Below are 20,239 nucleotides of genomic sequence, written 5' to 3' on the forward strand. Positions count from 1 at the left end.
AGCTCGAAATCACCTTCAACCCCATACTTCCGTATTTTCTGCAATAGCCTACCATGGGGAACCTTATCAAACGCCTTACTGAAATCCATATACACCACATCCACGGCTTTACCCTCATCCACCTGTTTGGTCACCTTCTCGAAAAACTCAATAAGGTTTGTGAGGCACGACCTACCCGTCACAAAACCGTGCTGACTATCGCTAATGAACTTATTCTTTTCAAAATGATTATAAATCCTGTCTCTTATAACCTTTTCCAACATTTTACCCACAACCGAAGTAAGGCTCACAGGTCTATAATTACCAGGGCTGTCTCTACTCCCCTTCTTGAACAAGGGGACAACATTTGCTATCCTCCAGTCTTCCGGCACTATTCCTGTCGACAATGACGACATAAAGATCAAGGACAAAGGCTCTGCAATCTCCTCTCTGGCTTCCCAGAGAATCCTAGGATAAATCCCATCTGGCCCAGGGGACTTATCTATTTTCACACTTTGCAAAATTGCAACACCTCCTCCTTATGAACCTCAATCCCATCTAGCCTAGTAGTCTGAATCTCAGTATTCTCCTCGACAACATTTTCTTTCTCTACTGTAAATACTGACGAAAAATATTCATTTAACGCTTCCCCTATCTCCTCTGATTCCACACACAACTTGCCACTTCTATCCTTGATTGGCCCTAATCTAACTCTAGTCATTCTTTTATTCCTGATATACCTATAGAAAGCCTTAGGGTTTTCCTTGATCCTATCCGCCAATGACTTCTCGTGACCTCTCCTTGCTCTTCTTAGCTCTCCCTTTAGATAGTTCCTGGCTAGCTTGTAACTCTCAAGCGCCCTAACTGAGCCTTCATGTCTCATCCTCACATAAGCCTTCTTCTTCCTCTTGACAAGTGCTTCAACTTCTTTAGTAAACCACGGCTCCCTCGCTCGACAACTTCCTCCCTGCCTGACAGGTACATACTTATCAAGGACACGCAGTAGCTGCTCCTTGAATAAGCTCCACATTTCGATTGTGCCCATCCCCTGCAGTTTCCTTCCCCATCCTACACATCCTAAATCTTGCCTAATCGCATCATAATTTCCTTTTCCCCAGCTATAATTCTTGCCCTGCGGTATATACCTGTCCCTGCCCATCGCTAAGGTAAACCTAACCGAATTGTGATCACTATCACCAAAGTGCTCACCTACATCTAAATCTAACACCTGGCCGGGTTCATTACCTAGTACCAAATCCAATGTGGCATCTCCCCTGGTTGGCCTGTCTACATACTGTGTCAGAAAACCCTCCTGCACACACTGGACAAAAACTGACCCATCTAAAGTACTCGAACTATAGTATTTCCAGTCAATATTTGGAAAGTTAAAGTCCCCCATAACAACTACCCTGTTACTCTCGCCCCTGTCGAGAATCATCTTCGCTATCCTTTCCTCTACATCGCTGGAACTATTCGGAGGTCTATAGAAAACTCCCAACAGGGTGACCTCACCTCTCCTGTTTCTAACCTCGGCCCATACTACCTCAGTAGACGAGTCCTCAAACGTCCTTTCTGCCGCCGTAATACTCTCCTTGATTAACAATGCCACACCCCCCCCCTCTTTTACCATCTTCTCTGTTCTTACTGAAACATCTAAATCCCGGAACCTGCAACATCCATTCCTGCCCCTGCCCTACCCATGTCTCCGAAATGGCCACAACATCGAGATCCCAGGTACCAACCCATGCTGCAAGCTCACTCACCTTATTCCGGATGCTCCTGGCGTTGAAGTAGACACACTTTAAACCAAGTTCTTGCTTGCCAGTGCCCTCTTGCGTCCTTGTAACCTTATCCCTGACCTCACTACTCTCAACATCATGTACACTGGAACTACAATTTAGGTTCCCATTCCCCTGCTGAATTAGTTTAAACCCCCCCGAAGAGCACTAGCAAATCCCACCCCCCCCAGGATATTGGTACCCCTCTGGTTCAGGTGAAGACCATCCTGTTTGTAGAGGTGTCACCTACCCCAGAAAGAGCCCCAATTATCCAGGAAACCAAAACCCTCCCTGCTACACCATCCCTGCAGCCACGTGTTCAACTCCTCTCTCTCCCTATTCCTCGCTTCGCTAGCACGTGGCACGGGCAACAACCCAGAGATAACAACTCTGTTTGTTCTCGCTCTAAGCTTCCACCCTAGCTCCCTGAATTTCAGCCTTAAATCCCCATCTCTCTTCCTACCTATGTCGTTGGTGTCTATGTGGACCACGACTTGGGGCTGCTCCCCCTCCCCCTTAAGGATCCCAAAAACACGATCCGAGACATCACGAACCCTGGCACCTGGGAGGCAACACACCAACCGTGAGTCTCTCTCGTTCCCACAGAACCTCCTATCTGTTCCCCTAACTATGGAGTCCCCAATGACTAATGCTCTGCTCCTCTTCCCCCTTCCCTTCTGAGTAACAGGGACAGACTGTGTGCCAGAGACCTGTACCCCATTGCTTACCCCTGGTAAGTCCCCCCCCCCCAACAGTATCCAAAACGATATACCTGTTGTTGAGGGAAACGGCCACAGGGGATCCCTGCACTGCCTGCTGGTTCCCTCTCCTTCCCCTGACGGTAACCCATCTACCTACTTCTTTTACTTGAGGTGTGACTACCTCCCTTTCACTCCTCTCAATAACACCCTCCGCCTCCCGAATGATCCGAAGTTCATCCAGCTCCAGTTCCCTAACGCGGTTCTCGAGGAGCTGGAGTTGGGTGCACTTCCCGCAGATGCAGTCAGCAGGGACACTCTTGGCGACCCTTACCTCCCACATTCTGCAGGAGGAACATACAACTGCCTTAACTTCCATTCCCACTATTGTTGGAGGGGAGACATTAGCCAGGTGTACAGCAGATGTCTCATCCTCCAGCATCCGTTCTCTGGTTTGACATTGTGACTGAAAGACATCATACTGTTTCCAGGATAACTGGCATTCACCACCTATGATCAGCTGGGCAGGGTTGTAGGCCAACTGTAGTGCAGTAGCTTCGACTGGGCAAATGGAGTCTCGGACTGGAATTTTACCTGCTCAAAACGGGCGTCCGAGGCGAAAAATGGCAGTCGATATCAGGTCCCCGACATTATTACTCCCAATCACCATTTGACATGGGTCGGACGGTGGGAGAGATTGAGGTGCTGATCGCTGTCCACTTTGCAGCAATTAAGGGCCAATTGAGATAGTCTAGAATTCAATTGACAGCCATTTTACGTCAGCTGTCACATTTTGTGCCTGGCAAACGAGTCAAACGGGGAGTTGGGAACTCGGCAGCTTTGAAAGAGCGGCAACCAGTGTATCTGTGAAGGAGTTGGAGGTACTGTTTTTTTATTACACTCTGATAGATTTGTGTGCTGTTTTGAAGGTTGGGACTGTTTTTGCTGGTTCAACAGGGTTCACCTGAGTGATTGAAACTCCTGGTAGGGCCACAGCATCACTGATTTATTCTGTGTAGGAGAGGGGGGGTTCTGAGTGCCTGTCCTTGCAGCAGACTGCAAATACCTGTCCTCAGAACATCTTTGGGACACTGCAGCCATGGGAATTGTCCACTCTGGAGGCAGCTCACCTCTTGAGGAAGACTACGCCACAAAGAGGGACAGGAGGGCAAATGTCCAGTGTAATCAGCAACCTGCTGGCCAAGTGCAGCCTGGTAATGGGGGAGGGGCAGAAGGTCACAGAGTGCGCCAGGAGCAACCACCTGTGAGGAAATGAGCCTACCCAGCAGGCAGGGTCTATTGCCCGCGATTGAGCCTTCTTCAAATGTCAGAGCACCAGTTCCCAAAACTGCACCTGTCCCGAGAGACTGGCACATCCCTGAGATGCTGGCAGCAGAGGTCGCTTCCAACTGCGTGGGTGGCCATCCAACGTCAGCCCCACTGAAGCTAACAGTCGCTCTGAACTTCTATGCATCAGGTCCTTCCTGGCCTCATCAGGAGTGTGCAATCATCAGCGCATCACTACATTGCTACATTACCACTGCAGGTGGTAACTGATACCATATTCAGGCATGCCAACAGGTTCATCAGGTTCCAGACAGACTCCGCCAGTCAGGCTGAGAGCACCAGAGGATTCAGCACCGTCGCTGGGTTCCCCGTGGTCCAAGGAGTCATTGATTGCACACATGTGGCCATTCGAGCACCTACAGGTCAATCAGGGCCTTCATTAATCGAAAGGGGTTTCATTCAATGAATGTGCAACTTGTCTGTGATCACTGTATATTGCAAGTGTGTGCTCGTTATCCTGGAAGCAGTCACGGTGCATTCATTCTCCAGAACTCCCAGGCGCCAGCACTATTCAGCACCCCTCCACCCAGCCCCCCCGAGTGCCTGCAAGGATGGATACTTGGTGACAGGGGATACCCGCTGACGACATGGCTGATGACACCAGTGAGGAACCCACAGAATGAAGCAGAGGAACGGTACAATGCAAGCCATGCGACCACCAGAGTCACGATTGAGCAGACCATGGGTCTTCTGAAAATGAGATTTAAGTATCTCAATCGCTCAGGTGGTGCCCTACAGTACTCGCCAGCAAGGGTATGTTGCATTGTTGTCGTCTGCTGTGCCTTACATAACCTGGTGCTGCAGTGGAGGGGGAGGGGGGGAAGAGGGGAAGAGACCCTGGAAGATGACGACGACGTTGTTCAGCGCGAGGCATCCTCAGACGAGGATGTTGAAATGGCTGAGGATGAGGAGGAGGGGGCACAGCCACCTGAATAGCAGGGGGAGGGAGCTGGAGGTTTGCAGGAGTTGAGTACAAGGGAGTCCCAGGAGGCTCTAATACTCAGGAGTTTTTCCTGAACGGAGGCTCGTCACCCAGCGACTGACATTGCCGTGTGAAATGAGGCATTCTCATCAGCTGGAAGCACAGAAGCACTCACCTGCTGGTGGAAATCTCAGCTACAATGGCCTGCCTTTCCCTCAAACACCACAAGGCCCGAATACACCACCTCCCCAAGTCTCCGTCTCATGCAGAACAAGATGGCCTAAAACATCAGCGTTGACTTATGACAGATGAAAATGCCAAGTGAAAAATGTAACAATTTTCCATGAAGTATAACAGCAAATAAATATTTACAAATTGTACCAGTGACACCGCCGTTCTGATAGTTTGAAACGTTTGCGAGTGCTCACACATGTGGACGACCCCTCGCAGCCAGTCACGGCAGAGGCAGGTGGCTGTTCAGGCTGCCCTGTGGCTTTGGATGACTTTGGCGGGTGTCCTCTGCCTGCCCGAGGTCGTGAGGGCCCCGGCCTGTTGAGGTGACCCTGAGCAGTCTCAGGACCACCCTCAGACACCCTGGGATTATGAGGTGATGTCGTCACTGGCTGAGGGACAAAGAGCTTCGGAATGTATCAGGAGCACCCGGAGAGGAGTCCCCATATGCATTCTGCTGTTGCTCCTGTGCCCTCTTAAAGCTCGATTTGGCCTCCCTGCTGACCTCAGAGGGATGTTGGGTTGGCCACCCCGCCATCGGTCCGGGCCCTCTTCTCCTGTGGAGACACTTGGCAATTAGTTCAGTCCCTTGACTTGAAAGAGCACCCACTCACCCCTCGTGCTGCATGCTGCATCTGGAACCAATGCCATTGAGGTGCATGGATGGCACACCTCTGCATCAATGTGTATCTCAGATGTGCCCAGTATACGGCCCAAGGCAGGGATGCAGCCAATCACTGAAGATGGATGGCTTTGACTTTGCAGCATCAGCACCCAGTGACCCTCCCGTATCAGTTAAAAGTTGCGATGACTGCGGAATGCCCCTTACCCTGGCAGAGCACAGAAGTCATTGACCCGCTTGCGGCACTGGAGCCGTGTCCTCACTACTCCGCGGCTGCTGACCCCCTCCGCTACCTCCAGCCACGCCTTCTTGGTGACTTGGGGAGGCCTCCTCCTTCCGTCTGATGGGAAGAGGGCCTCCTGCCTTGCCTCAGCCCCCTGGAGGAGGACATGCAGGGAGTCTTCAGAGAACCTAGGTGCCATGCGGTGGCATCTCTCTGCCATTGCCGCAAGCGGGTTCTGGTCTCTCTCTGGTATATTCATGTTTACTGGAGGGGTGACCCCTTTAATTCCTGTTGCACTCCTTTCACCCTCAGGCAGCTGTATACCTTCTTCTAATATGCTGCTCCTCCAAACATCCTACTTGCTGCAGCCAGTGAGGTTGCTGAAAGCCCTTTTAAATGGCTTTCAGCACCTTCTTCCGGCTCCAGCTCCGCCCCCGACACTCACCCTCCCACCCGTGCCCTTTTCTGTCATAAATACACTGCCGAGCCACTAATTGGTCACTTAGCGCTCGATCGCCGTGGCAGCTGAGCGGGAGCAACCTTGGCACCTGCTTCTGCCTCCGGGAACGTGGACCCACCGGGACAAGTAAAATTCCGGCCTCAGTCACCTCCTGGATGCAGCAATGGACAGCAACACGTTGGCTCTGTCGCCTGTTCTGTTGGTGCGGGTTATTTCCCATGCGTGTCTACAACCTGAATATTGCTGAAAACAGAGAAATTTTGTCAAAGCTTTTCGTCTTGCACTCATCAGGACAACGCGCAAGCATAAGGGAAGCAACAAATTTATACTGTATGAGCAGAGAGTGCTGATTGGTTGGCAAGTGGACTGTGATTGGTAGAGGCGTTGCCGTGCAGAATGCACCAGTTTATGGTGACTGACAGTTAACTGCCAAGCTTTGTTTGAAATTTAAAGCGGGCAGGTTGACTCTGATTGGTCAAGGCATTGCCCTGAGGAATGAAGCAGCAAATGGCTGTCACATATTTTGTTTACCTGAAATAGGCGCAGTGTGTATACATGTTCTTTCTGTCTGCAAAGAACAGGGCCCTGTGTATTAATATATGTAGCTTCCAGTACATGCAAATGCGCCACACAAATTTCAAACAAAGCTTGGCAGTTAACTGTCAGTCACCATAAAACTGTCAACGCCTCTACCAATCAGAGTCCACTTGCCAACCGATCAGCAGTCTCTTCTTATACAGTATTAATTTGTTGCTTCCCTTACATTGGTATTCTTTCAGGTTGTCCTGATGAGTGCAAGAAGAAAAGCTTCGACAAAATGTCTCTGTCTTCTTCAACCTTTTCATGTGGCTTCTCCTCACATCATTTACCGGCTATGTGGGCAATGATCATACTGCAGAGAGTAAGATAGATTGCAAAGCCAGAGTTAAACAAAGGGAGGTGGGTTTGCTCCCTTTGGGAAACCGGTGAAATATTTCAAGCAAAGGCAGTGAATGTGACAAGTGAGGAAGACTTGACGGCCAGAACTCGCTCCCTACGTCCCTATTGGTGTTGAGGTGCAAAACTTGAAAAGTGCTTTTTCAAAGGCATCAGATTGTGAACGGTGTTTGAAAGGAAGAGAAGCCAAGCATGTCCTTCCTTTGTTTCTACATCTAGGGATTTCTTTCCGGAAAACGCCTCGCGGCCTGAAGGAGAATGGCATGGAAGTTGGTTCTGTGAAGAGTCAAGAGAGCCGGGAAATGTTGGCCGAGATCAGCCCAGAGGAAGAGGACGAAGCGCCGGAGGAGGTGACTTTCAGCAGCGCCCGGGAGGAAGCTGAAAAGAGCATGAAAGCGCCGCTGGAGAGCGTGAGGAGAGACAAAGCTTTGCTGAAGGAGAAAAGAAGAAGAAAGGAGCAATTATTCAAAGAGCAAAAGAAGTGCAAGTTGCTTCCAGATGGCATTCTTTAAGAGATTACTTCAGTCCGAGAAAAGAATGACCAGACACCTGACTCAAGTAAAGAAGGTGATGATTGTAATTCTGTGCAGCAACCTGAGGAAGATAGTGGATTGAAGGAAGATGTTGAAGAATGTGTGGATACCAGATGGAAGGAGAGCTCCATGGCCATTCCATTAAAGGATCAAGGCCAAACAAAGCAGCAGGTTGAAAATGCCAGATTAATGATCGACTGTATGGCCCAGGCAGCAGGAGAGGCAGTGTCAATGAATACTTCTCACTTGCAAACAAGAAAGCTCAACAGAAAAAACCAGCAATGCAGTTTGTCAACAAATCCCGGGGAGCAGAGCTTAAACAAAAATCTGGAAAGTTTCGAAAGTTGTAGATTCAGCATCATGGTGTGACTGCAAGATGAGAGAATGGAACTAGTGAGAAAACTAAAATCTACACGGGCTCTTAAACAGATGAAATGGGAGGTTTCTTTGGCTGGAAGCAAACTCTGAATTTAGTACATTAATGCGAACCTTCAAGAGGAAGCTCTTTGTCATTTGTGCAGTTAATAGTCCATTGGTTTGAACCGTGTCTTTTGTTATTATACTCAAGGACAGCTGTTAAGATTTGTTTCTGTATAAAGAAGGAAGATTGCTTGAGACTGTTCTAATGTATATAATCTCTAATCTTTCTAAAATATTTAATGGACATGAAAAAAAAAGCCTCGCGGCCTGAAGGAAGGCAGCTGAGGGAGGGGGGTGGGGCTGTTTACCTATTAAGGGCATTATGCAAATAGCATTGCGGGCTCTGGATCCGTGCGGCATTTTGTCGGAAGGTGTAATGAATGATAGAGTGCAATATTTGCCAGGAACTGATATGTGCAAAGAGCAGCAGATTGTGAATGGAGTGTCAAGGTGATGTGTAAAAATGGAGTGTTTGAGACCGTAAGAGGTGGTGTGTGATGTCAGGTGGCAGTGTGTGACGATATGTAGCATACTTACCTGGCAGGGGAGAGACCATGATCAAGAAGGTGGTTTTCCCAGGACGAGGCTAGCCCATTGCACTTCGGGTGTGCTGACGCCTGCGATGTCCCCAAATGCGGGATACTCGACTGCAAAATTTGTGGTAGTGGGGGACTGCGTTCGCGCTCTCCCCTGGATTGACAACGCAAAGTTAGAATGAACAGTGCATTTCTCTCAACTTCTTACATCGCTACCTTTTCTTACTGATATTATTTCCTAATCTCTCTATTATTTCTTTGCCGCACGCTCAGCATGTGGTATCAGCATTCTCTCTCTCCATTGCTCCTCACAACCTAACCTGCTCATCAGCTGCCACATGCTCACGTTCTTACTCTACGTGCTGCCCCATTCCCCACTCCTCCCCTGCGCCACGCCGCTCACCCGACCCATCTTACACTTTATCGCCACGTACAAAATGGACCCTGTCTGCACGCACACCATCTTCAAACCTCCACACAAAGCTTGCCACAAAAAACTTGCACAACCTCCCCCTCATCCTTGTGCCCACTTTTCTGTGCAGCAGTATCAAGCTCTGCCTACAACCCAACTACGCAAACACCAAATCTCACTACCTGCTCACCTTCTATCTGGTCCCCATCTTGCCAAGGATGGGTCTGGTCTGCCCACATTGCCGCAGAATGCTCCATCCACTTCCACTCTGCCCTACCACCTATCCTTCCTGGAAAGGTTTCTGCACAAAAACACCTTTCACCACCAATCGCTGACGTACAGCAGCACGTAGAGTAAGAACGTGAGCATGTGGCAGCTGATGAGCAGGTTAGGTTGTGAGGAGCAATGGAGAGAGAGAATGCTGATACCACATGCTGAGCGTGCGGCAAAGAAATGATAGAGAGATTAGGAAATAATATCAGTAAGAAAAGGTAGCGATGTAAGAAGTTGAGAGAAATGCACTGTTCATTCTAACTTTGCGTTGTCAATCCAGGGGAGAGCGCGAACGCAGTCCCCCACTACCACAAATTTTGCAGTCGAGTATCCCGCATTTGGGGACATCGCAGGCGTCAGCACACCCGAAGTGCAATGGGCTAGCCTCGTCCTGGGAAAACCTTTTTTTTTTATTTCCAAAATTTACTTTATTCATAAAAATCTGTAAAAATTACATTGCCAAACAGTTTCCAAACAGCACGAAAAAATACAAACATTGCAAAAGAGATCAGTTTCTTTCAATAATGTCATGAGTTTCTTCCCAACCCTTCCGTTTCACAATTGTCATGTCAATTACAGTTTTACATTTACAGCAATTGAGAATATTAACGATACAGTTCGAGGGGCTTCCCATGGTTCCAGCCCCTCAGTCCAGCTTGGTGGGGGAACCTTACACTGTGGTCTTTCCCCATTGAGCCTTTGCTGCGGCTGCCCCAAGCTTTAGTGCGTCCCTCAGCACGTAGTCCTGGACCTTGGAATGTGCCAGTCTGCAACATTCGGTGGTGGACAACTCTTTGCGCTGGAAGACCAGCAAGTTTCGGGCAGACCAAAGGGCGTCTTTCACCGAATTGATAGTCCTCCAGCAGCAGTTGATGTTTGTCTCGGTGTGCGTCCCTGGGAACAGCCCGTAGAGCACAGACTCCTGTGTTACAGAGCTGCTTGGGATGAACCTTGACAAAAACCACTGCATCTCTTTCCACACCTGCTTTGCAAAGGCACATTCCAGGAGGAGGTGGGCGACCGTCTCTTCCCCACCACAGCCAACGCGGGGGCACTGTGCGGAGGGGGCGAGACTTCGGGTGTGCATGAAGGATCTGACGGGGAGGGCCCTTCTCACCACCAGCCAAGCTACGTCTTGGTGCTTGTTTGAAAGTTCTGGTGATGAGGCATTCCGCCAAATGACTTTGACGGTCTGCTCGGGGAACCATCCGACAGGATCCACCGTTTCCTTTTCCCGTAGGGCCTTGAGGACATTCCGTGCAGACCACTGCCTGATGGACCGGTGGTCAAAGGTGTTTTTCCGCAGAAACTGCTCCACGAAGGATAGGTGGTACGGCGCCGCCCAACTGCATGGTGCGTTCCGCGGCAATGTGACCAGGCCCATCCTTCGCAACACCGGGGACAGATAGAACCTCAGCACGTAGTGACACTTGGAGTTTGCGTACTGGGGATCTACACATAGCTTGATGCAGCCGCACACGAAGGTGGTCATCAGGATGAGGGCCACGTTGGGTTCATTTTTCCCGCCCATGTCCAGAGATTTGAACATCGTGTCCCTCCGGACCCGGTCCATTTTAGATCCCCAGACGAAGCGGAAAATGGCTCTGGTGACTGCCACGGCGCAGGAGTGGGGTATGGGCCAGACCTGCGCCACGTAGAGCAACAACGTGAGCGCCTCGCACCTGATGACCAGGTTCTTACCCACAATGGAGAGAGATCGCTGCCCCCACATGCCCAACTTTTGTCGTACCTTGGCTACTCGCTCCTCCCATGTTTTGGTGCACGCCCCGGCACTTCCGAACCATATCCCCAGCACCTTCAGGTAATCTGACCTGACGGTGAAGGGGACAAAGGATCGGTCAGCCCAGTTCCCAAAGAACATGGCCTCGCTCTTGCCGTGGTTAACTTTGGCTCCCGAGGCCAGTTCGAACTGGTCGCAGATGCTCATCAGTCTGCGCACGGACAGCGGATCCGAGCAGAAGACGGCGACGTCATCCATGTACAGGGAGGTTTTGACCTGAGTGCCTCCGCTGCCTGGGATTGTCACCCCTCTTATGCTCGCATCCTTCCTAATAGACTCAGCAAAGGGTTCAATACAGCAAACAAACAAGACCGGGGACAGAGGACAGCCCTGTCTGACTCCAGATTTGATCGGGAAACTTTCAGATTCCCACCCGTTGATTGACACTGCGCTACTGATGTTTGTGTAGAGCAGTTGGATCCAATTGCAGATTCCCTCCCCAAACCCCATTTTAGGTGTGCGATATCCTGTCAAAAGCCTTCTCCTGGTCCAGACTGATGAGGCAGGTGTCCACCCTCCTGTCCCGTACGTAGGCGATCGTATCCCTGAGTAGCGCGAGACTATCAGAGATCTTCCTGCCGGGTACAGTACAGGTCTGATCGGGGTGAATCACCAACTCCAGAGCAGACTTGACTCGACTGGCTATGACTTTGGACAGAATCTTGTAATCAACATTAAGCAGTGAGATGGGCCGCCAATTTCTGATTTCTGCCCTCTCCCCCTTCTGCTTGTAAATGAGGGTGATGATGCCTCTTCTCATGGATTCTGACATGCTACCGGCCAGGAGCATACTCTCGTATACTTCCAGCAGGTCCGGGCCGACCCAGTCCCACAGGGACGAGTACAACTCGACCGGTAAGCCGTCGCTCCCGGGAGTTTTACTCGTCTCGAAAGACTCGACGGCCTTTGTCAGCTCGTCCAGAATTAGCGGCTTGTCCAGTCTCTCCCTCCTGCTGTCATCTAGGACCTCTGTGATAGATGACAGGAAGGACTGGGAGGCTCTGCTGTCTGTGGGCTTCGCGTCATACAGCCCAGCATAAAAGGATTTGCTGATCCTTAGTATGTCGGACTGCGAAGACGTTACCGAGCCATCTTCTTCCTTCAGGCTGCTGATAACAGAGCTCTCTCTGTGTACCTTTTGGAAGAAGTAACGCGAGCACGTCTCATCCTGCTCGATGGAGCGGACTCTGGACCGGAAGATGATCTTGGAGGCCTCCTTGGCAAAGAGCGAGGCCTGCTGGCTCTTCACCTCTTGGAGGTCCTCCTTGACCTCGACCCCCATTGACTGCAACCGGAGTAGATTTTGCATAATTTTCTGGAGTCGGGACAGTTCCCTCTGTCTCTCTCTCGCCTTCTGAACACCTTTGTGGATGAAGAACCTCTTGATGTTCTCCTTAATCGCTTCCCACCAGTGAACTGGAGACTCAAAGAGGGGTTTCACGGTCCTCCAACCTTTGTAATCCCTTTTGAGTTCCTCAACGTTCTCTGGGGTCAGCAGTGTCGCATTGAGCTTCCACGTCCCTCTGCCAACCCGCTGGTCGTCCTGTAAGTGACAGTCGGCCAGTAAGAGGCAGTGGTCGGAGAAGAACACCGGCTTGATGTCGGTGGATCCGACCGTGACAGCACGGGAAACAAACAGGAAGTCAATCCTGGAACGGGCAGACCCGTCCGATCTTGACCATGTGTATCTGCGCTGCGCTGCGCTCCGTCTGCAGGTTTGCTGAAGACGTCGTGCAGTTTGGCATCCTTAACTGTTTCTATTAGGAATCTGGACGTAGCGTCCAGTTTGCTGTCGTCACTGCCGGATCGTCCAGCCGCATCGATGATGCAGTTGAAGTCACCGCCTAGGATGACCGGCCTGGACGTCGCCAGCAGCAGTGGGAGCTGCTGGAAGACGGTCAGCCGCTCGCTGCGTTGTACCGGGGCGTACACGTTGATCAACCGGAGCGGAGCGTTGTTGTACATCACGTCTGCTACGAGGAGGCGGCCGCCCACCACCTCCTTAACTTCGGAGATGGTGAAGTTACCTCCCCGCAGCAGAATACCCAGGCCGGAGGAATGGCAGTCATTACCCCCCGACCAGATCGATGGCCCGTGGGACCACCATCGCGACCACTGCCTGTAGGTGCTGAGGTGTGGTATTCCACACTCCTGCAGAAACAGTAGGTCGGCTTTGACCTTGGCAAGGTAATCCAAGGTTGAAACACATCGCGTAGTAGATTTAATGCTACGCACATTAATGGAAGCAATTCTTACACCCATTTTTTACTAAAAATTAGTTGTTGCTTCCCATACCATTTGTCCTCGCTAGTCCCAGTCCTTCCCCTTCGGGATGTTCCTGCATACCCATCGTATGCGCAAGCAGTTTCACGTTGGTTGGGCTCAGAAACCCCTCCTGATTTTTCATGCAGGGTTTGTGCCGCTCGGGTGACATCGGGGGGGTCTTGTAGGCAGAGAGGATTGGGTTGTCCTCAGCTGCTTCCATCTGTTCCTCCTCGAAAACATCACAGCTCCCGGTCTCCCGGAGCTCAGGTGCGCCAGACGTGTCTTTGCTCCCGGTGTCCCGGAGCTGAGATGCGTTGGCCACGTCGTTACGTGTGGGGAATTGGGGTTGGGGCACGCCGGGCCCATCACAGCTTCCAGTGCCCGGGGGCTGGGATGCTTTATCATCCATCTCGGAGTTCTGCCGCCTCTTTTGAAGGGGCTGTCGTTCCAGCATTTCCCCGTCCAGTGAAGAGGAGTTGTTGCAGTCTGATTCAGAAGAGAGCCTCCTCTTGGTGGTGGCTTTGGGATGTTTTTTCTTTGTGGTTTTCCTCTGGACCACTTGCCACTGACCTGTTTGTCCATCTGCTGCCTCCTCCTCCATTGATTCTGTCTGTGGAGGAGGGGTTTCCGGGCGCTGGGTAGGTGCTGGGTCGTTGGTTTCAGCCGCCTCCCCTTCCTTCTCAGGTTGAAGTTCCTCACTGCGGAGAAGGTTGCTGGTCTCCTTTCGAACAGCGGACGCCTTCGTCGAACCTTCGCCCGGCCATTCCTTGGACCTTGCCGCCTGAGCATAGCTGAGACAACGTTCGGGGCAGGTCTTGTAGAGATGGCCTGCCGCACCGCACAAGTTGCAACACTTAGTCTGCTTACAGTCCTTGGTCTGATGGCCTTCCTCCTTGCAGTTCTTGCAAACAACCGTGCTGCAGTTGGCTGCCATGTGACCAGATTTGCCACAGGTGCGACAAACTCTGGGCTGCCCAGCATAGACCAAAAAGCCTCAACTTCCCCCGATAGCGAAGCTGGAGGGAGGGTGGATGATGGCTCCACTGGGATCTACCTTCAAGGTCACCTTGACCTGCCGCTTGCTGGTCCAGATCCCAAAGGGGTCCTTGACATCAGTGCTGCTGCCGGCCACCTCGACGTACCTGGCGAGAAAGGTGAGTACATCCACCACCGGAACATGGGAGTTGTAGAGGTGAATGGTCACCACCCGGTCCCGTTGTGACGGAAGCGTGAAGAGCGGCTCCGCTGTGAGGATCGACAGTGGCGCCCGGTCCCCTTTCTCCTTGAACGCCTTCAGGAACTTGATGCATCCCGCCACATTCCGGAACGTCACGTCGAAGTATCCACTGCTGGGGAAATCCTGCAGGCAGAAGACGTCCGTCGCTTGAAATCCGCAGCAATCGAAGAGAATTTTCTTGATGAAAAAGGTGCGATCGACCGGTGCATCTCCTTCCTTGTCCTTCACGACCACCCGAACGGTGTTGCGCACTCCCTGGCCCGAAGCTCGAAAATTGGTTATAGCCATTTTACTCAAAGCTTCCCCAGGATCAAAAGGCAATGATCATGGTCTCTTCTCAATCAAATAAGCACTGATAAGAACAGATTTTTTTTTTTTCCCAAAATATACTTTATTCATAAAAATCTGTAAAAATTACATTGCCAAACAGTTTCCAAACAGCACGAAAAAATACAAACATTGCAAAAGAGATCAGTTTCTTTCAATAATGTCATGAGTTTCTTCCCAACCCTTCTGAGTAAAGAAACTACCTCTGACATCTGTCCTATATCTATCACCCCTCAACTTAAAGCTATGTCCCCTCGTGTTTGCCATCACCATCCGAGGAAAAAGACTCTCACTATCCACCCTATCTAACCCTCTGATTATCTTGTATGTCTCTATTAAGTCACCTCTCCTCCTCCTTCTCTCTGACGAAAACAACCCCAAGTCCCTCAGCCTTTCCTCGTAAGACCTTCCCTCCATACCAGGCAACATCCTAGTAAATCTCCTCTGCACCCTCTCCAAAGCTTCCACATCCTTCCTATAATGCGGTGACCAGAACTGCTCGCAATACTCAAGGTGCGGCCTCACCAGAGTTTTGTACAGCTACATCATGACCTCGTGGCTCCGAAACTCGATCCCCCTACGAATAAAAGCTAACACACCATATGCCTTCTTAACAGCCCTATTAACCTGGGTAGCAACTTTCAGGGATTTATGTACCCGGACACCAAGATTTTTTTTTTTTTTTATTTCCAAAATATACTTTATTCATAAAAATCTGTAAAAATTACATTGCCAAACAGTTTCCAAACAGCACGAAAAAATACAAACATTGCAAAAGAGATCAGTTTCTTTCAATAATGTCATGAGTTTCTTCCCAACCCTTCCGTTTCACAATTGTCATGTCAATTACAGTTTTACATTTACAGCAATTGAGAATATTAACGATACAGTTCGAGGGGCTTCCCATGGTTCCAGCCCCTCAGTCCAGCTTGGTGGGGGAACCTGACACGGCGGGCGGTCTTTGAGCCAGAGCTCCTTTTGTTGCCGGGCCTTGCAAGCAGAAAAGAAAGCACGCGTGCATGCCACGCGCAGCCATTCCTTGCGCTTCTGCGCGAGGCATTGCGCAGGAAAAAAGACACGCGCGCGCGCTGGGCAGCAAAGGGCGGCCTGCAACTGCGGGGCAATCCAACAGGGGGCAGCGTAGCGCCCACAGAAAACTGCAGCAAAGTCAGCCGAGCAGCAGTGCCGTTACTATTGCGAATTCTATTTTTCAGCAGGGGTCTCGCCCCCATGGAGGGGGGAAGCTGCACCGCTCCTGGAAACACTGCAATACCAGGTGGATGCATGGAGTGGACGGGGCAAGCCCCTGTTCCATCTCCCTGTCCCAAAAATCAATTTAATATTTGTCCCCAGATCGGGGACGTATCAGATATTAAACTGATAAGAACAGATACTACACTTGATCTTAGCCAAAAGGCCGAGAAGCGATGGCCGTAAAACTGCGTTTGTTGCGCGCGTCAGGCCCGGCGTGCGGCCTCTACCTCAAAGTAGCCGCCGGGTGGGCGAGCCTAGGGCGAAAGAGGCGACGGCGGGCGTTCTTTGAGCCAGAGCTCCTTTTGTTGCCGGGCCTTGCAAGCAGAAAAGAAAGCACGCGTGCATGCCACGCGCAGCCATTCCTTGCGCTTCTGCGCTAGGCATTGCGCAGGAAAAAAGACACGCGCGCGCTGGGCAGCAAAGGGCGGCCTGCAACTGCGGGGCAATCCAACAGGGGGCAGCGTAGCGCCCACGGAAAACTGCAGCAAAGACAGCCGAGCAGCAGCGCTGTCACTATTGCGAATTCTATTTTTCAGCAGGGGTCTCGCCCCCATGGAGGGGGGAAGCTGCACCGCTCCTGGAAACACTGCAATACCAGGTGGATGCATGGAGTGGACGGGGCAAGCCCCTGTTCCATCTCCCTGTCCCAAAAATCAATTTAATATTTGGTCCCCAGATAGGGGACGTATCAGATATTAAACTGATAAGAACAGATACTACACTTGATCTTAGCCAAAAGGCCGAGAAGCGATGGCCGTAAAACTGCGTTTGCTGCGCGCGTCAGGCCCGGCGTACGGCCTCTACCTCAAAGTATCCGCCGGGTGGGCGAGCCTAGGGCGAAAGAGGCGACGGTGGGCGGTCTTTGAGCCAGAGCTCCTTTTGTTGCCGGGCCTTGCAAGCAGAAAGGAAAGCACGCGTGCATGCCACGCGCAGCCATTCCTTGCGCTTCTGCGCGAGGCATTGCGCAGGATAAAAGACACGCGCGCGCTGGGCAGCAAAGGGCGGCTTGCAACTGCGGGGCAATCCAACAGGGGGCAGCGTAGCACCCACGGAAAACTGCAGCAAAGTCAGCCGAGCAGCAGCGCCGTCACTATTGCGAATTCTATTTTTCAGCAGGGGTCTCGCCCCCATGGAGGGGGGAAGCTGCACCGCTCCTGGAAACACTGCAATACCAGGTGGATGCATGGAGTGGACGGGGCAAGCCCCTGTTCCATCTCCCTGTCCCAAAAATCAATTTAATATTTGGTCCCCAGATAGGGGACGTATCAGATATTAAACAGATAAGTACAGATACCCGTGTTTGCCATCACCATCCGAGGAAAAAGACTCTCACTATCCACCCTATCTAACCCTCTGATTATCTTATATGTCTCTATTAAGTCACCTCTCCTCCTCCTTCTATCCAACGAAAACAACCTCAAGTCCCTCAGCCTTTCCTCGTAAGACCTTCCCTCCATACCAGGCAACATCCTAGTAAATCTCCTCTGCACCCTTTCCATAGCTTCCACATCCTTCCTATAATGCGGTGACCAGAACTGCACGCAATACTCCAGGTGCGGTCTCACCAGAGTTTTGTACAGCTGCATCATGACCTCGTGGCTCCGAAACTCGATCCCCCTACTAATAAAAGCTAACACACCATATGCCTTCTTAACAGCCCTATTAACCTGGGTAGCAACTTTCAGGGATTTATGTACCCGGACACCAAGATCTCTCTGCTCATCTACACTACCAAGAATCTTCCCATTAGCCCAGTACTCTGCATTGCTGTTACTCCTTCCAAAGTGAATCACCTCACACTTCTCCGCATTAAACTCCATTTGCCATCTCTCAGCCCAGCTCTGCAGCCTATCTATGTCCCTCTGTACCCTACAACACCCTTCGACACTATCCACAACTCCACCGACCTTCGTGTCATCCGCAAATTTACTAACCCACCCTTCTACACCCTCATCCAGGTCATTTATAAAAATGACAAACAGCAGTGGCCCCAAAACAGAACCTTGCGGTACACCACTAGTAACTAAACTCCAGGATGAACATTTGCCATCAACCACCACCCTCTGTCTTCTTTCAGCTAGCCCATTTCTGATCCAAAGCTCTAAATCACCTTCAACCCCATACTTCCGTATTTTCTGCAATAGCCTACCGTGGGGAACCTTATCAAACGCCTTACTGAAATCCATATACACCACATCCACGGCTTTACCCTCATCCACCTGTTTGGTCACCTTCTCGAAAAACTCAATAAGGTTTGTGAGGCACGACCTACCTTTCACAAAACCGTGCTGACTATCGCAAATGAACTTATTCTTTTCAAGATGATTATAAATCCTATCTCTTATAACCTTTTCCAACATTTTACCCACAACCGAAGTAAGGCTCACAGGGCTATAATTACCAGGGCTGTCTCTACTCCCCTTCTTGAACAAGGGGACAACATTTGCTATCCTCCAGTCTTCCGGCACTACTCCTGTCGACAATGACGACATAAAGATCAACAACAACGGCTCTGCAATCTCCTCCCCAGCTTCCCAGAGAATCCTAGGATAAATCCCATCTGGCCCAGGGGACTTATCTATTTTCACTCTTTCCAAAATTGCTAACACCTCCTCCTTGTGAATCTCAATCCCATCTAGCCTAGTAGGCTGTATCTCAGTAATCTCCTCGGCAACATTTTCTTTCTCTACTGTAAATACTGAAGAAAAATATTCATTTAACGCTTCCCCTATCTCCTCTGATTCCGCACACAACTTCCCACTACTATCCTTGATTGGCCCTGTTCTAACTCTTATCATTCTTTTATTCCTGATATACCTATAGAAAGCCTTAGGGTTTTCCTTGATCCTATCCGCCAATGACTTCTCGTGTCCGCTCCTTGCTCTTCTTAGCTCTCCCTTTAGATCCTTCCTGGCTAGCTTATAACTCTCAAGCGCCCTAACTGAGCCTTCACGTCTCATCCTAACATAAGCTGCCCTCTTCCTCTTGACAAGCGCTTCAACTTCTTGAGTAAACCACGGCTCCCTCGCTCGACAACTTCCTCCCTGCCTGACAGGTACATACTTATCAAGGACACGCATTTGCTGCTCCTTGAATAAGCTCCACATTTCGTTTGTGCCCATCCCCTGCAGTTTCCTTCCCCATCCTACACATCCTAAATCTTGCCTAATCGCGTCATAATTTCCTTTCCCCCAGCTATAATTCTTGCCCTGCGGTATATACCTGTCCCTGCCCATCGCTAAGGTAAACCTAACCGAATTGTGATCACTATCACCAAAGTGCTCACCTACATCTAAATCAAACACCTGGCCGGGTTCATTACCCAGTACCAAATCCAATGTGGCATCGCCCCTGGTTGGCCTGTCCACATCCTGTGTCAGAAAACCCTCCTGCACACACTGGACAAAAACAGACCCATCTAAAGTACTCGAACTATAGTATTTCCAGTCGATATTTGGAAAGTGAAAGTCCCCCATAACCACTACCCTGTTACTCTCGCTCCTGTCGAGAATCATCTTCGCTATCCTTTCCTCTACATCTCTGGAACTATTCGGAGGTCTATAGAAAACTCCCAACAGGGTGACCTCTCCTCTCCTGTTTCTAACCTCGGCCCATACTACCTCAGTAGACGAATCCTCAAACGTCCTTTCTGCCGCTGTAATACTTTCCTTGATTAACAATGCCACACCCCCCCTCTTTTACCCTCTTCTCTGTTCTTACTGAAACATCTAAATCCCGGAACCTGCAACATCCATTCCTGCCCCTGCTCTACCCATGTCTCTGAAATGGCCACAACATCAGGATCCCAGGTACCAACCCATGCTGCAAGCTCACCCACCTTATTCCGGATGCTCCTGGCGTTGAAGTAGACACAATTTAAACCAAGTTCTTGCTTGTCAGTGCCCTCTTGCGTCCCTGTAACCTTATCCCCTACCTCACTACTCTCAACAGCCTGTACACTGGAACTACAATTTAGGTTCCCATT

The 20,239-nt window shown here is 50.6% G+C and overlaps 4 non-coding genes and 2 pseudogenes across 4 annotated transcripts; 2 read left to right on the forward strand and 4 right to left on the reverse strand.

The window, feature by feature from the left end:
• The first annotated feature begins 6,478 nt into the window (after positions 1–6,478).
• On the forward strand, positions 6,479–8,079 carry LOC137353516 (U3 small nucleolar RNA-associated protein NOL7-like; annotated as a pseudogene).
• Positions 8,080–8,678: 599 nt separating this feature from the next.
• LOC137354983 (U1 spliceosomal RNA) lies at positions 8,679–8,842 on the forward strand. The gene has a single exon (XR_010970629.1). It is a non-coding gene; the product is annotated as a U1 spliceosomal RNA (small nuclear RNA).
• Positions 8,843–9,647: 805 nt separating this feature from the next.
• LOC137355084 (U1 spliceosomal RNA) lies at positions 9,648–9,800 on the reverse strand (annotated as a pseudogene).
• Positions 9,801–16,239: 6,439 nt separating this feature from the next.
• Positions 16,240–16,429, reverse strand: LOC137353725 (U2 spliceosomal RNA). Its single transcript, XR_010969878.1, has one exon. It is a non-coding gene; the product is annotated as a U2 spliceosomal RNA (small nuclear RNA).
• A 386-nt stretch (positions 16,430–16,815) lies between these two features.
• LOC137354909 (U2 spliceosomal RNA) lies at positions 16,816–17,006 on the reverse strand. The gene has a single exon (XR_010970560.1). It is a non-coding gene; the product is annotated as a U2 spliceosomal RNA (small nuclear RNA).
• Positions 17,007–17,392: 386 nt separating this feature from the next.
• LOC137354455 (U2 spliceosomal RNA) lies at positions 17,393–17,581 on the reverse strand. Its single transcript, XR_010970448.1, has one exon. It is a non-coding gene; the product is annotated as a U2 spliceosomal RNA (small nuclear RNA).
• Positions 17,582–20,239: the final 2,658 nt, after the last annotated feature.

The sequence above is a fragment of the Heterodontus francisci genome, chromosome 41, assembly GCF_036365525.1.
Source record: "Heterodontus francisci isolate sHetFra1 chromosome 41, sHetFra1.hap1, whole genome shotgun sequence".
NCBI lineage: Eukaryota > Metazoa > Chordata > Chondrichthyes > Heterodontiformes > Heterodontidae > Heterodontus > Heterodontus francisci.